Genomic DNA, 12,717 nt, shown 5'->3' with positions numbered 1-12,717 from the left:
CTCTAAGGTGTGTGTGGCGATCTACCTTGTGGCCCCTGCTTTAATTTGGCCCTCACAAGGGATCACGCCCTTTTTTGTTCATGCTGTCACCAGGTATTCTCCTAATACCAATTATGTTATACACGTGTGCTGCGAAAACTAAGGGTTATTGAACTTAAGAACCAGAGGTTTAATTAACAAACAGTCTTTTATTGTCAAGTAAATAATCAATCACATATGAACTGTATCAGGTATTAACACGTATTGGTTCATGTAGACAATCACTTTTATTCCAAACTGCTGTATACTTTTAATCAATATCTCTCTTATAGTACTTAGAATTTCATTCCTGCTTGTTCACTATATTTTAACCTTCTCAATTCACTCTCCTAACTCTCTCAGCTCAGTTCACCAACCCTCACCTTCTCTCTCCTAAACCCTAACTGCCATTCCACATCTCCAACTGTCTCTCTAACTCCACCCCTCCTGCCCTATCCTTGGCTCCTCCCCCTTGAGCTTCTGTAATGGACAGGCAGGAATGACGTCACCTGTTGGCATTTCGCTGCAGTGCGCAACTAGTGCACAACTCTTCCCCCTCGCGTAGGGTTCTTCCTCCTCCATGCACCCAGATCTATTGTTTCCAGACCTTTTGGTTCCAGTTGTGATGGAACCCCATGTATGGTGGTGAAGCCACAGATGCAAGGGGTGGAGTCACACCCAGCGGGGCTTAAAATTAGAAGGAACATTGTTCATATTCTTTGAGTAAAAGAAACAGGCCAATTCTGGTGCAGTTACTTTGGTGACCAACCAGACACACCCTGTACAAGTGAGCTGAGGCAGGCTTATCTGGATGAAACATTGTTTTGGACAGCTGCTTGGCTCCAGTGAGCGCCTGGTAGCAACCATATTTTATCTCTCACAACACTTGCTAGCAGCTGGAGACTTCTGGACTTTAAACCTGAAAACTATACGATTTGACCTCTGAACGCCTCTCAAGTAAGAATGTAATTAATATTCACACATTTTCTTATCCTCAGTGAGAAAGGATGTCTTCAGGCTAAGGATGTGAATCTCACAACCTCTTGCTTTCACAGAGAAATTGAAAAAAAATCCTACTCTGTTCTCTTTGCATTGAGATTTTCTTGGCAAGAAATTTTACAGGATTTCAAAGAGGCTTCATGGTAAATTGTGCAGGAATATTACAGTTCTTGCACAGGATGGCATTTTTCTTGCACAAGATTCACCTGGGGGGGAAAACCAACAACCAGCTGCACAGGACTCTTACAATGTCTGTGCAGAATGGCATATTTCTTGCTCAGGGCTCATCAGCAAATGCATCAGCAGAACAATGCGGGGAAATGTGAGTTGGTGATAGATGGAAAACAAGAAGGGGTCTCATGTTTGCAAAGAGACAGGAAAGTTTGCTGATGCATGGAGAAGGCTTGCTAGGGAGTCTTGGCCTAATGAGACTTAGAAAATCACCAATTATAAGAAATTGTGCCAGTATTCATTTTATCTACTTATCTTATCAGTCTAGCTCTCCCCAAGAGATGGCAAGATCATATTCCTGTGCCACCAGATCCTCCTAAGCTATGCTTCTCTGGGTGGCTATGCTAAAGGAGGGCAGAAAATCCCAAAAAGAGGTTGTCCATTGGTGGTTCCACCATCTGTATGGAATTGCCTCCTGGTGGAGTTACATCTGGCTCCCTTCCTCCTAGTTTTAAGAGGCTGCTGAAAACATATATCTTTTGTAGGACTTTTAGAGGCAGCCTCCTATGAAGTTACTGCTCCTTACACTGCTGCTTTGATACTTGGCACCTTTAGGATTTAATGTTTGTGTACTTTTGCTGTTCCTGGTTGGATTTTTTAAATTGTCTCCTCTAATAAAGCTTGCCATTCTGGGGGTTTTGTGTATTGATGGAGATGTTCCTTTAGAAGGAGAATGGCTTTCCATTCCCCACCCCTTTTGTTTTGGTTTCTAGTGGTTTTGGACTGCTAAGTGATATGTATGGAATTGTTGTCATTAGATCCCAACTTTCTTGAAGTTTTTTAAAAATAATCTACTCATCCAATGTATATTGTCAGAGCTTGTGATGTGAAGTGTAAGCTGTATCCTGATTATATTGCTGTTCCGATAAAAGAAAATATGCCACCACTGTCTCTGGGATAGGAAACTGTAGAACTGTGATTCTCAGCTGGTGGGATTTGCCCATCAGGGGAGCATATCAAGATTTCAAGTGTGTGTTTCACACACACAGTATACAGTTCTGTAATTTTTCTAAAAACTTGGAAAACATGGACAACTGTCATACATACAGTATAACTTTCTTATTCATACATGGTAGCACACCTTCTGGCAGTTTTACAATGTATATATGTTTTCTGTACAAGTTGATATTTCTTTCCATGGTAGTGACAGGGGTTGATTGACAACAGCATACAGAATTTATGCCAAGACTGATTGTTATGACTGTTGAAAAGTGCAAAACAATCTCTCTGAAAGGAAGTGTGAAAGGTCTGTATGGTTCTTAGCTGGAGTGATTCTGTATCGTATGTAATGGTGTAAGAGTGAAAGAGATAGCTTTACAGTTAGAGCAGTTACTTAGTAAAAGAGTTAGAGTGGAGAGAGGGAATGTCTCTCCCTGGTGTCATGAGACCCGTTAGTGTCACAAGTCTCAGGTGTGAAGGGGAAGCAGGTGTTATTGCTCTCGCTCTCTCAGACTAGTCACTGGAAGTTCACATAGCACCTCATGGTAATGAACTATCTGAGGATCTGAAAAAATGAATTGTTGCTCTAGGATATAAGAAGATTGCCAAACCCCTGAAACAGAGCTGCAGCACGGTGGCCAAGACCATACAGTGGTTTAACAGGTCAGATTCCACTCACCATGGTCAACCAAAGAAGTTGAGTGCCCATGTTCAGCATCATATCCAAAATTTGGCTTTGGGAAATAGACGTATGAGTGCTGCCAGCATTGCTGCAGAGGTTGAAGGGGTGGGATGGTCATCCTGTCAGTGCTCAGACCATACACCACACACTGCATCAAATTGGTCTCCAAGGTGGTCGTCCCAGAAGGAAGCCTCTTCTAAAGATGATGCACAAGAAAGCCGGTGTACAGTTTGCTGCAGACAAGCAAACTAAGGACATGGATTTCTGGAATCATGTCCTGTGGTCCGATGAGACCAAGATAAACATATTTGTTTCAGATGGTGTTAAGTGTGTGTGGCGGCAACCAGGTGAGGAGTACAACCAGGTGAGGTGTCGTGTCTACAGTCAAGCATGGTGGTGGGAGTGTCATGGTCTGGAGTTGCATGAGTGCTGCCAGCACCGGGGAGCTACAGTTCATTGAGGGAACCATGAAAGCCAACAGGTACTGTGACATACTGAAGCAGAGCATGATCCTCTCTCTTTGGAGACTGGGCCGCAGGGCAGTATTCCAACATGATAACAATCCCAAACACACCTCCAAAATGGCCGTGCTAAAGAAGCTGAGGGTAAAGGGGATGGTCTGGCCAAACATGTCTCGAGACCTAAACCCTATTGAGCATCTGTGGGGCATCCTGAAACGGAAGGTGGAGGTGTGCAACGTCTCTAACATCCACCAGCTCTGTGATGTCATCATGGAGGAGTGGAAGAGGACTCCAGTGGCAACCTGTGAAGCTCTGGTGAACTCTATGCCCAAGAGGGCTAAGGGAGCGCTGGAAAATAATGGTGGCCACATAATTTGTGCCCAATTTGAACATTGCCACTTAGGGGTGTACTCACATTGTTGCCAGTGGTTTAGACATTAATGGCTATGTGCTGCATTATTTTGAGGGGATTGGGATTGGGAGAAGAAGAAAAGAGAAGTGAGAAAGAGAGAAGGAGGAGAAAACTATTTTGCTACAAAAGGAGATCACTCTAAGATAAAAGCCTCATTCCAGGGGCTATCTGAAACACTGATACCAAATTCTATTTACTTTAAATTTTTATTGTTGTGACTTGGAAACTGTGAGAATGTTTAACTCTGAGGGAAGTGCCACCCCACTCTTGGATTGGATATGTAAATTAGACTGAGAAAGAAAGGCAAGATTATTATGATACGTGATGACAAAAGACTTAAACAGCATCCCTTAAAGAAAAAGAAAACAGCTGCTGACAGAAGACTTAAACAGCGTCTCTTATTTGCTTAATTTAAGAAGAAGAGAAAAAATCAATATGGAGACAAAAAGTGGGAAAGAGAGAACTCAGGGAGGTTCACCAACAGAAGAACAGAACCTCAGTGGGATATTGGGTCAAGATTCATTTAAGGACTGGCAACAGAGAATTCAAGAGATGTTATCTACAGGGCTTCAGCAACTACAAGGAAGGATGGCTTAGCTATGTGTACAAATGAAAGAGTTAGGGATGCAAATGTCTGATATTAAAAATTAAATTACAGGAAATAAAAAAGAAATAGCCAGAATAATTGAAGCACCAAAAAAGATCAGAAGGAATACTGGAGCCCTTGAATACAGAGCTAAAATGGGAAAGCAAGCAAGATGAAATTACTCTGTTAAATCTACAATTGGAAAGATCCAATGCCATACTTAGATTCCAGAATCTACCAGAACAAAAAGGAGGAGATGCAGCGCAAGTGATTGCTACTTATTTAGATCACTCATGGAGATGCAGACAGAGGATGATCAACAAAGTATAGACACAGCACGAAGAATTAATACAGCATATACCAGGAATAAAAATCTCCCCAGCGAAATTCATGTTAAATTTACGAGAAAAGTATTTCGAGATAAAGTTTTAAGAAATATACAAGACAAGGAACCTAATAGAAATAGAAAAGATAAAGAGATTAAGATCTTTAAACATATTCCATGACAAATAAGACAGAAAAGGAGACAATATGAGTTCACATGCCTCTTGAAAACAAACTCAATTATGTATAAGTAGTTGATACCTGAATGTGTCCTCTTTGATCCAGGAGCAGAGTTATTATACTAACTCAAAAATGAAGGCAGAAGATTTTATGAAAACAAAGAAGTGGCTGGGCAGAAAGGGGGAGAAAAAAGAAGATGAGAAATGAGAAGGGGAGAAATCAAGTGGATCATCAGGATCTGAGGAAGAAAGAAGCTCAACTAGAGCAGAAGAGCAAGCAAGAGGCTCAAAGGAAAGTGCACAATAGAAACAAGAGGATCCAGGAGGAGGAAAGAAAACCTCAACAATAAAGATGGATAAAATGAATAAAATGGTTAAAGACTTTAGGATACAATAGGTATAAAATGTTTAAAAATCAGTAACTATTAAAGAAAATCCAGATAAGATGTTTTATAGATGATACATGATTTACTGATGGTACACAATGACAACTTTTTTTAAAAAGATAGAAAAATATTTTTAAATGGTGTGGGAAATGAAAAACACAGGAGACTTTGATTATGTTTGGTGGATATATAGGGAATAATTTCATAAGACAGCCTGGAAAGAAGAAAAAGAATGTGATGGCCCAATTAGGGAATAGATAAATTAGTAGCTATAGTAATACTGGGAAAATTTGCTGTTTGTTGTTGTTGTTGCTGTTAATCTCTCTTTGTTGTATAATTGTACAAGTTGATGTAAATGTACTATCTCATTCTCTGGAATCTGACCCTTTTTCTATCCATACATACCCCCCTAACTCTAAATTCCCTTCCCCATAATCCTACCCACATTGAAAAGAATTTTTTTTAAAATAGAAATTTATTATTGCTGGGCAGGAGCCCCTCCATGATTTTTGCGCAACTGAGAGAAATAGCATTCTATCAGTTTAATTTAAAAGGGATGGCAGTTCAAACAAAAATTTCAGACTAGAAAACTGGACTTCAGATCAGCACCATATTTGGCATAGTTGGAGCAGACAGTCTGCTCCTGCTTGGTGCCCAATTAGGGGAAGTTTTGGCAGTTTATGAGTTATGATTTTTTTAAAAAGCACTAATTTACTCTTGCCCCTGAAGCAGGCAACGTTCAACTCTGCAAGATCAGGAGCTGCTGAAACAAATTTATAACTAATTTTTTTCATAACAAAATAGTATTTATCCCCACTTCTTCTGTTGATGTTGAGTGAATGAATTCTGTAGAGGGCTGAAATACTGGACCTTGAAGATAGCACTTCCAATGAGTAAAAGCAGTGACTTTTATGACACCAGTTACTGGAAATGTTCCAGGAAGAAGATTTTCTCTATTGCCATCATCCATGATTTCTACAAGGGATCCCAGTAATTTCTCTTCTCCCCTTTCCCAACAGGGAGAATTGTGGAGAAAGACAGAGTGCCTAAGTGACAGATAACTTCCAGACTGTGGAGCTTGTACAGTGGGGTCTTGACTTGAGAACTTAATCCGTATTGGAAGGCGGTTCTCAAGTCAAAAAGTTCTCAAGTCAAATCTGCATTTCCCATAGGAATGCATTGAAAACCATTTAATCCGTATCTGCTCTTTTCCGTCCATAGAAACTAATGGGAAGCTGCTATTCCACCTTCGACCACTAGAGGGGGATATTTTGTTTCTTTTTTTTTCCTTAGGTCAAGAAAGGTTCAGGGAAGGCAGGGAAAATACAGTCCAGGCAGTACAGTACCAGACAGCCTGAAGACTGTCTCCCAATCCACTCTCTAAACGCTGGGAGGAGTGAGGAAGCAGACAGGCACCCTTTTCACGGGCCAGCAGTTAACTGAAAGTTCACTTTTTGCACTTTCCCTGCCTCCCACGTGGTTTTTTTTTCAGTTCTTAACTCAAATCTAAGTATGTAAGTCAAGTCAATATTTTCCTATGAGAGCGGTTCTTAAGTCAAAATGTTCTTAACTCAAGTCGTTCTTAAGTTAAGACCCCACTGTATGCTCCTTGCTATGCCTTTTCCATGTGATCTATAAGGGATTTCAGTCACCTCCCCTCCTCTCTTTCCTTTACAGGGAGAAGCGGGGGGGGAGGGGGTTATTTGAAAAGGTGTCAGCCAGAGAGAGAGTGGTAGAGCATGTAGCCCCTGTGAGGGGCAAATGGAGGTAACTAGGATCTGTAATAAATTGCATGGAAAAGGGGTGGCAGTCTCATGCAATCTCAGCAATCTGGCAACCAGCTGTCACTTAGGCAACCTGCTCCCCCCCCCCCCCAAATTCTCAAGGGAAAAGGAATTAAGGAATTTACTAGGATCCTTTCTAGATCTCATGGAAGAGCCTTGTAGCCCCTACGATCTAGCTGTCACCTCTCCCTTTTCCCCATTAGTTTTCTGACACTCTTTCAAAAGCCAATAACATTTAAACTTTCAGGTGGTAACAAACCAAGGAAAGGGAGGGAAAAGACCAAGGCAGGTGTCCAGTGCTAAGGTGGTGCAAAGAGAAGTGAAAGAACTAGAGGTAATCAAGGAGAAAAAAATGTGAGAGAAATCCAATATTTTTGTTATTCTCTTTAGCTAAGCTAATTGAACTTGATTTCAGACACTCTCTATCCAAAATTACAAATTACAGTAAAAGCCTCTTTTGTGTTTTTTCATCAGTGCAAACCCTAAGGTCCCATTCCAGGTGAATACCACACGTCTATTATCTTTCCTTTGTCCTTCTTGATCTGGAAGTTACACTGTAATTAGAGTAAAAAGACAGAAGATCACATGAAATATTTTTTTTTCTAAAACAAGAAATGGTTTGATATTTTGTTGTTGCTGTATTTCAAATACTTTTCAAGTGAAATTATTAATTAATTTCAGATACAGGTATTGGCAAGAGACAGGTTTGAAGAGAGCATGAGCTTTTTTAAAATGATGCTGGAAAAAGGTTTTTGGGTTTAAAAATGTTAGAAGCACTGTTGAAGGGGAAAGATAATCAGCAGTAATGAAGGAGAGCTTTAGACCTATTCAGGAATTATCATAGCATGCTGAATTAATCAGCAGGGGAGCAATCTAGCCCCAAACCTCTCTTTTATCACTTCTGTCATGTCTTCACAGAGAACATAAGCTCTCTTTCCCTACTTCAGACTGTTGCCCTCCACAGGTACAAGGATGAGGGAAGTGATGATGGAGTGGATGGAGCTAAAGCATTCCTCCTGCTTGTGTATTGATTTAAGATGTGATGGTAATGCCTGAAGAGAGCTTAACAATAATTACTTGATCAACTGCAGGTAAATAACATGTTGGTAAGTGTAGGGAACTAGTGTCCAGTAGGAAAGCCTCACTGAGTGTACAGCCAAAGTACTCAATAGAGCTTCCTCGCCCCCTTGTTCCTCAGTTGGAAAATATGGAGGAGGAGTAAACATCCAGTAGCTAATTGTCGCAAAGACGGGTGACCCAAGGTTTCCTAAGGTTCTCCTTTGGCCAGAGGAAACCTTTGGAAGCCTTGGGATTAGGGAGCCTTTAATATCCAAAAATTGCTGCTGGACTGCTGGCAGTGGTCCTGATCACAATGGCAGTGATTGGGTAGGTTTTTTTTTTAAACTATAAGAGACTCCTTTTGTCCCAGAGCTCCCTAAGGCACCCCCAAGTCAAAAGGCAGGCCTTGGAAGCCTCGGAACTAGTGTGGGGTGATGGATAGAAAACTTTCAGTTGCATCATATTAAATGTTCCTGGTGCAGACTGATCATATCATCCTAGTTGCAAGGCGTAAAGTTATGCTAAGAGGATTTCAGCCAGTATAGCCAGCTTCTCATCTTTTCTCCTTGGCTTGGGACAGAAGGAAAGGTTTGAGATAATGCCCCGAGGTGGGCCTCTTAGGAGAGGATGCAGATCTCAATGGAAAAAAGGAAGAAACTCCATCATCTGGCCTGGGCCTATGGAGTGGGGGATTCCTCCTGCCTTATATGTGTCAAATGTTGCTATTGGTACCATCCATTTTGGGGCTACTAGGGTTCATGTACATGAACTTATGCACATGTATCCTCTGAAAGCTCTTTGAGCCTGTTCTGATCAACACATAACCTTCATTCTTGAATCGCTAAATACACAATTGCTAGGAAGTCATCTCTTGTCTTTATTAAAGCTGACCACCTGAGAGTTCAGGTGATTATCATTCTCCTCATGTATCTTATATGTCTTTGTGCAAGTATTATAGACGGAAGGTTGTTGGACTGAATTGTTCTGTTCTCTTTCTCTGCAGTTCATGTAGTTAAACTAAACTCTCCATAAGAATCATGTATGATTTTCTAATTCACCCTGAGACGTTTTAAATGCCATTACTCGAAATACAGTTATGTTATTTGAAGGAACAAAATTGGCCAATTTTTTTTGTACTGCTGCTCAACCTTTCTTATGTACTATGGTGTGTGGGCTGAATTTCCTGGCACCATTTGTTTTCAAGTACAGCCACTATGTTGCTAGTGTAACTGTAGACATTTGTATGCAATATCTGAGACAGAATAAAAATACAAATCAAGCATTGCAAATAGAATAAGCAAAAGAGTACTCTCTAGCTCTTGATTTCCTCCATGTTTCAGCTTCAGAAACAGTATCCTTAATGATGGGAGGTGGGTGAGAAGTGTGTTCAGTTTGCTTCCTGGATAGAACTTTCCAGGTTTCATGCATTTCTTTATACATTTGTGGATCACAAACTGAATATGAGCCAACAGTATAATGTGGCTGCAAAAAAGGCAGATGCTATTTTAGGCTGCATTAACAGAAGTATAGTCTCCTGATCCCATGAGGTACTAGTGTCTCTCTATTCAGCACTGGTTAGGCCTCAGCTAGAATACTTTGTGCTAACAAACTTGAACAAGTTCGGGGGGGGGGGGAGGATAAATCAAGGGACTGGCAACCAAACCCTTTTACTAAAGACTGAGAACTGGGTGTATTTAGCCTTGAGAAAAGAAGACTGAGAGCACTTTTCAAATACTTGAAAGGTAGTCATACAGGGGAGGAGCAGGACCTCTTCTTAATTATCCCAGAATGCAGGACAAGTAATAATGGGCTCAAATTACAGAAAGACAGATTTTGGTTGAAAAATCAGGAAGAATTTTCTAACTGTTAGAGCAGTGCAACAATGGAACCAGTTACCTTGGGAGATTGAGAGTGTTCCAATGCTGGAGATATTAAACAGAAAAAACAAAGAGACAACCATCTGTCTAATCTGCTATGATTTGGATTCCATCATTGAACAGGGGTTTGGACTTGATGGCCTTATAGGCTCCTTCCATCTATGATTTATGCACCAACCACCAATGCTAAAGAAGCTGAAATTGACCAGTTCTATGAAGACTTACAACATCATCTACAACTGACACCAAAGAAAGATATTCTTCTCATTCTAGGGGACTGTACGGCTAAAGTAGAGAGTCAAGAGATAAAAGGAACAACCGGTAAGTTTGGCCTTGGAATTCAAAACGAAGTAGGGCAAAGGCTAATAGAGTTTTGTCAAGAGAACAAGATGGTCATCACAAATACTCTTTTCCAACAACACAAGAGGCAACTCAATGCATGGACATTATATTCTCTGCAGCCAAAGATGAAGAAGCTCTATACAGTCAGCAAAAACAAGACCTGGTGCTGGTAGTGGCTATGCTCATCAGCTTCTTATAGCAAAACTCAAGCTTAAACTGAAGAAAGTAGGAAAAACTACTGGGCTAGTCAGGTATAACCTATACCAAATCTCTTATGAATACACAGTGGAAGTGAAGAACAGATTCAAGGAACTAGATTTGGTAGACAGAGTGCCTGAAGAACTATGGATGGAAGCTCGTAACATTGTACGGGAGGCAGCAACAAAAAGTATCACAAAGAAAAAGAAATGCAAGAAAGCAAAGTGGCTGTCCAATGAGGCCTTACAAATAGCAGAGAAGAGAAGGGAAACAAAATGCAAGGGAGATAGGGAAGGTTACAGAAAACTGAATCCAGACTTCCAAAGAATAGCAAGGAGAGACAAGAGGGCCTTCTTAAATGACCAGTGCAAAGAAATAGAGGAAAATAATAGAAAGGGAAAAACCAGACATATGTTCAAGTAAATTGGAGTTATTAAAGGAACCTTTTGTGCAAAGATGGACATGATAAGGGACAAAAATGGGAGGGACCTAACAGAAGCAGAAGACTTCAAGAAGAGGTGTCAAGAATTCACAGAAGAATTATACCAGAAAGATCTGGATGTCCTGGAGAACCCAGGTAGTGTCGTTGCTGACCTTGAGCCAGACATCCTGGAGAGTGAAGTCAAGTGGGTCTTAGAAAGCACTTATATGCAGAATACATCATGCAAAACGAATTAAAGAACCTCTTAATGAGGGTGAAAGAGGAAATTGCAAAAATGGTCTGAAGCTCAGCATCAAAAAACTAAGATCATGGCCACTGGTCCCATCACCTGCCAGGAGGGAATGATATAGAGGCAGTGACAGATTTTACTTTCTTGGGCTCCATGATCACTGCAGATGGTGACAGCACCCACGAAATTAAAAGATGCCTACTTCTTGGGAGAAAAATGATGACAAACCTAGACAGCATCTTAAAAAGTAGAGACATCACCTTGCCGACAAAGATCCACATAGTTAAAGCTAATCAACCCTGAGTGCTCACTGGAAAGACAGATCCTGAAGCTGAGGCTCCACTACTTTGGCCATCTCATGAGAAGAGAGGACTCCCTGGAAAAGACCCTGATGTTGGGAAAGTGTGAAGGCAATAGGAGAAGGGGATGACAGAGGATGAGATGGTTGGACAGTGTCATTGAAGCTACCAACATGAATTTGACCCAAATCTGGGAGGCAGTAGAAGACAGGAGGGCCTGGCGTGCTCTGGTCCATGGGGTCACGAAGAGTTGGACACGACTGAACGAATAAACAACATCAATGCCCTCTGTTATTGGAAATGTCCAGTAATGAATTAGATAGACCCTGGTTCAATTAGAAAAAATATGCCTTGTTCTATTTTTCTCAAATTACATATGGTATTTCAGTGTAGATTTTGAGGTAAAACTAGCTGGGTGTGGGACCTGAATATGTAGAAATAAAATATGATTTTAATGCAATATAGTCACTCCCTTTAAGAATGTAGCATAAGAAGAGTCCTGGTTGATCAGACTGATTCAATTCACCATGTTTCCCAGAGTAATTAGCTCGATATTTATGGGAAGCCCAGAAGTGAGATATGAGGGGAATAGGCTCTGCTCTCACTGTTTCTCAGCAACTGGTGGGGATAATTCACAGCCATCATGACTAATAGTCACTGACAGCATTATTCTGCATGAGTTTCTCTAATCCCTCTTTGAAGTCATCTACACTGAGGGCCATTGCCACAGTCACATTAAATTCCAATGACCAGTTGATGATTTTGGTGCACGCAACGCACCATTCTGAATTGTTGCTAACTACTGAGGCTCAGGTCACATTATAAGACATGCATGGCAGCCGTGTGTCTAGTAAAACACCTGGTACCTTATTAGTTAGTGGCACTTTGCCAAAGTAACGTTTTGCAATTTAATTATGTGGATGGAAATCACCGACAGGACCACTGTCTAACTATGCACTGTATGAAGAAATACTTCATTTCCCACCTCTTCTGAGTCTTCCACTTTTCATTTCCATTCCACCTGAACGTCTTACCATTTGTATGAAAAATGTATCTCAGTCTCTCCCTTTCATCACTGCAGTTTCCCACATCCTTCTCCAGTGAGTGCAGCACATGCCAGTATAAAGTCAACATTGACTTTAAAGTAGCAGTCTTTCTAACGCCAGACTTGATGGATGGAGCATCACTTGCTAACCTCTTGTGTATGCAGTAAATCGTCCATATGTTTGCCTGCTAATTTCTTCAGCTGCCCAAATTATTTCTAGAGACA

The 12,717-nt window shown here is 40.9% G+C and overlaps 1 long non-coding RNA gene across 1 annotated transcript in view; it reads left to right on the top strand.

Moving 5' to 3' along the window:
- The first annotated feature begins 796 nt into the window (after positions 1–796).
- Positions 797–12,717, top strand: part of LOC140706900 (uncharacterized) — a 28,569-nt gene continuing 16,648 nt past the window's right edge. Inside the window, exon 1 of the long non-coding RNA XR_012086825.2 lies at positions 797–975. This is a non-coding gene — a long non-coding RNA (uncharacterized LOC140706900). The remainder of the gene's footprint in view (positions 976–12,717) is intronic.

The sequence above is a fragment of the Pogona vitticeps genome, chromosome 1 (genome assembly GCF_051106095.1).
Source record: "Pogona vitticeps strain Pit_001003342236 chromosome 1, PviZW2.1, whole genome shotgun sequence".
In the NCBI taxonomy this organism is placed as follows: domain Eukaryota; kingdom Metazoa; phylum Chordata; class Lepidosauria; order Squamata; family Agamidae; genus Pogona; species Pogona vitticeps.
This window is presented reverse-complemented; position numbering and strand designations above follow the sequence as displayed.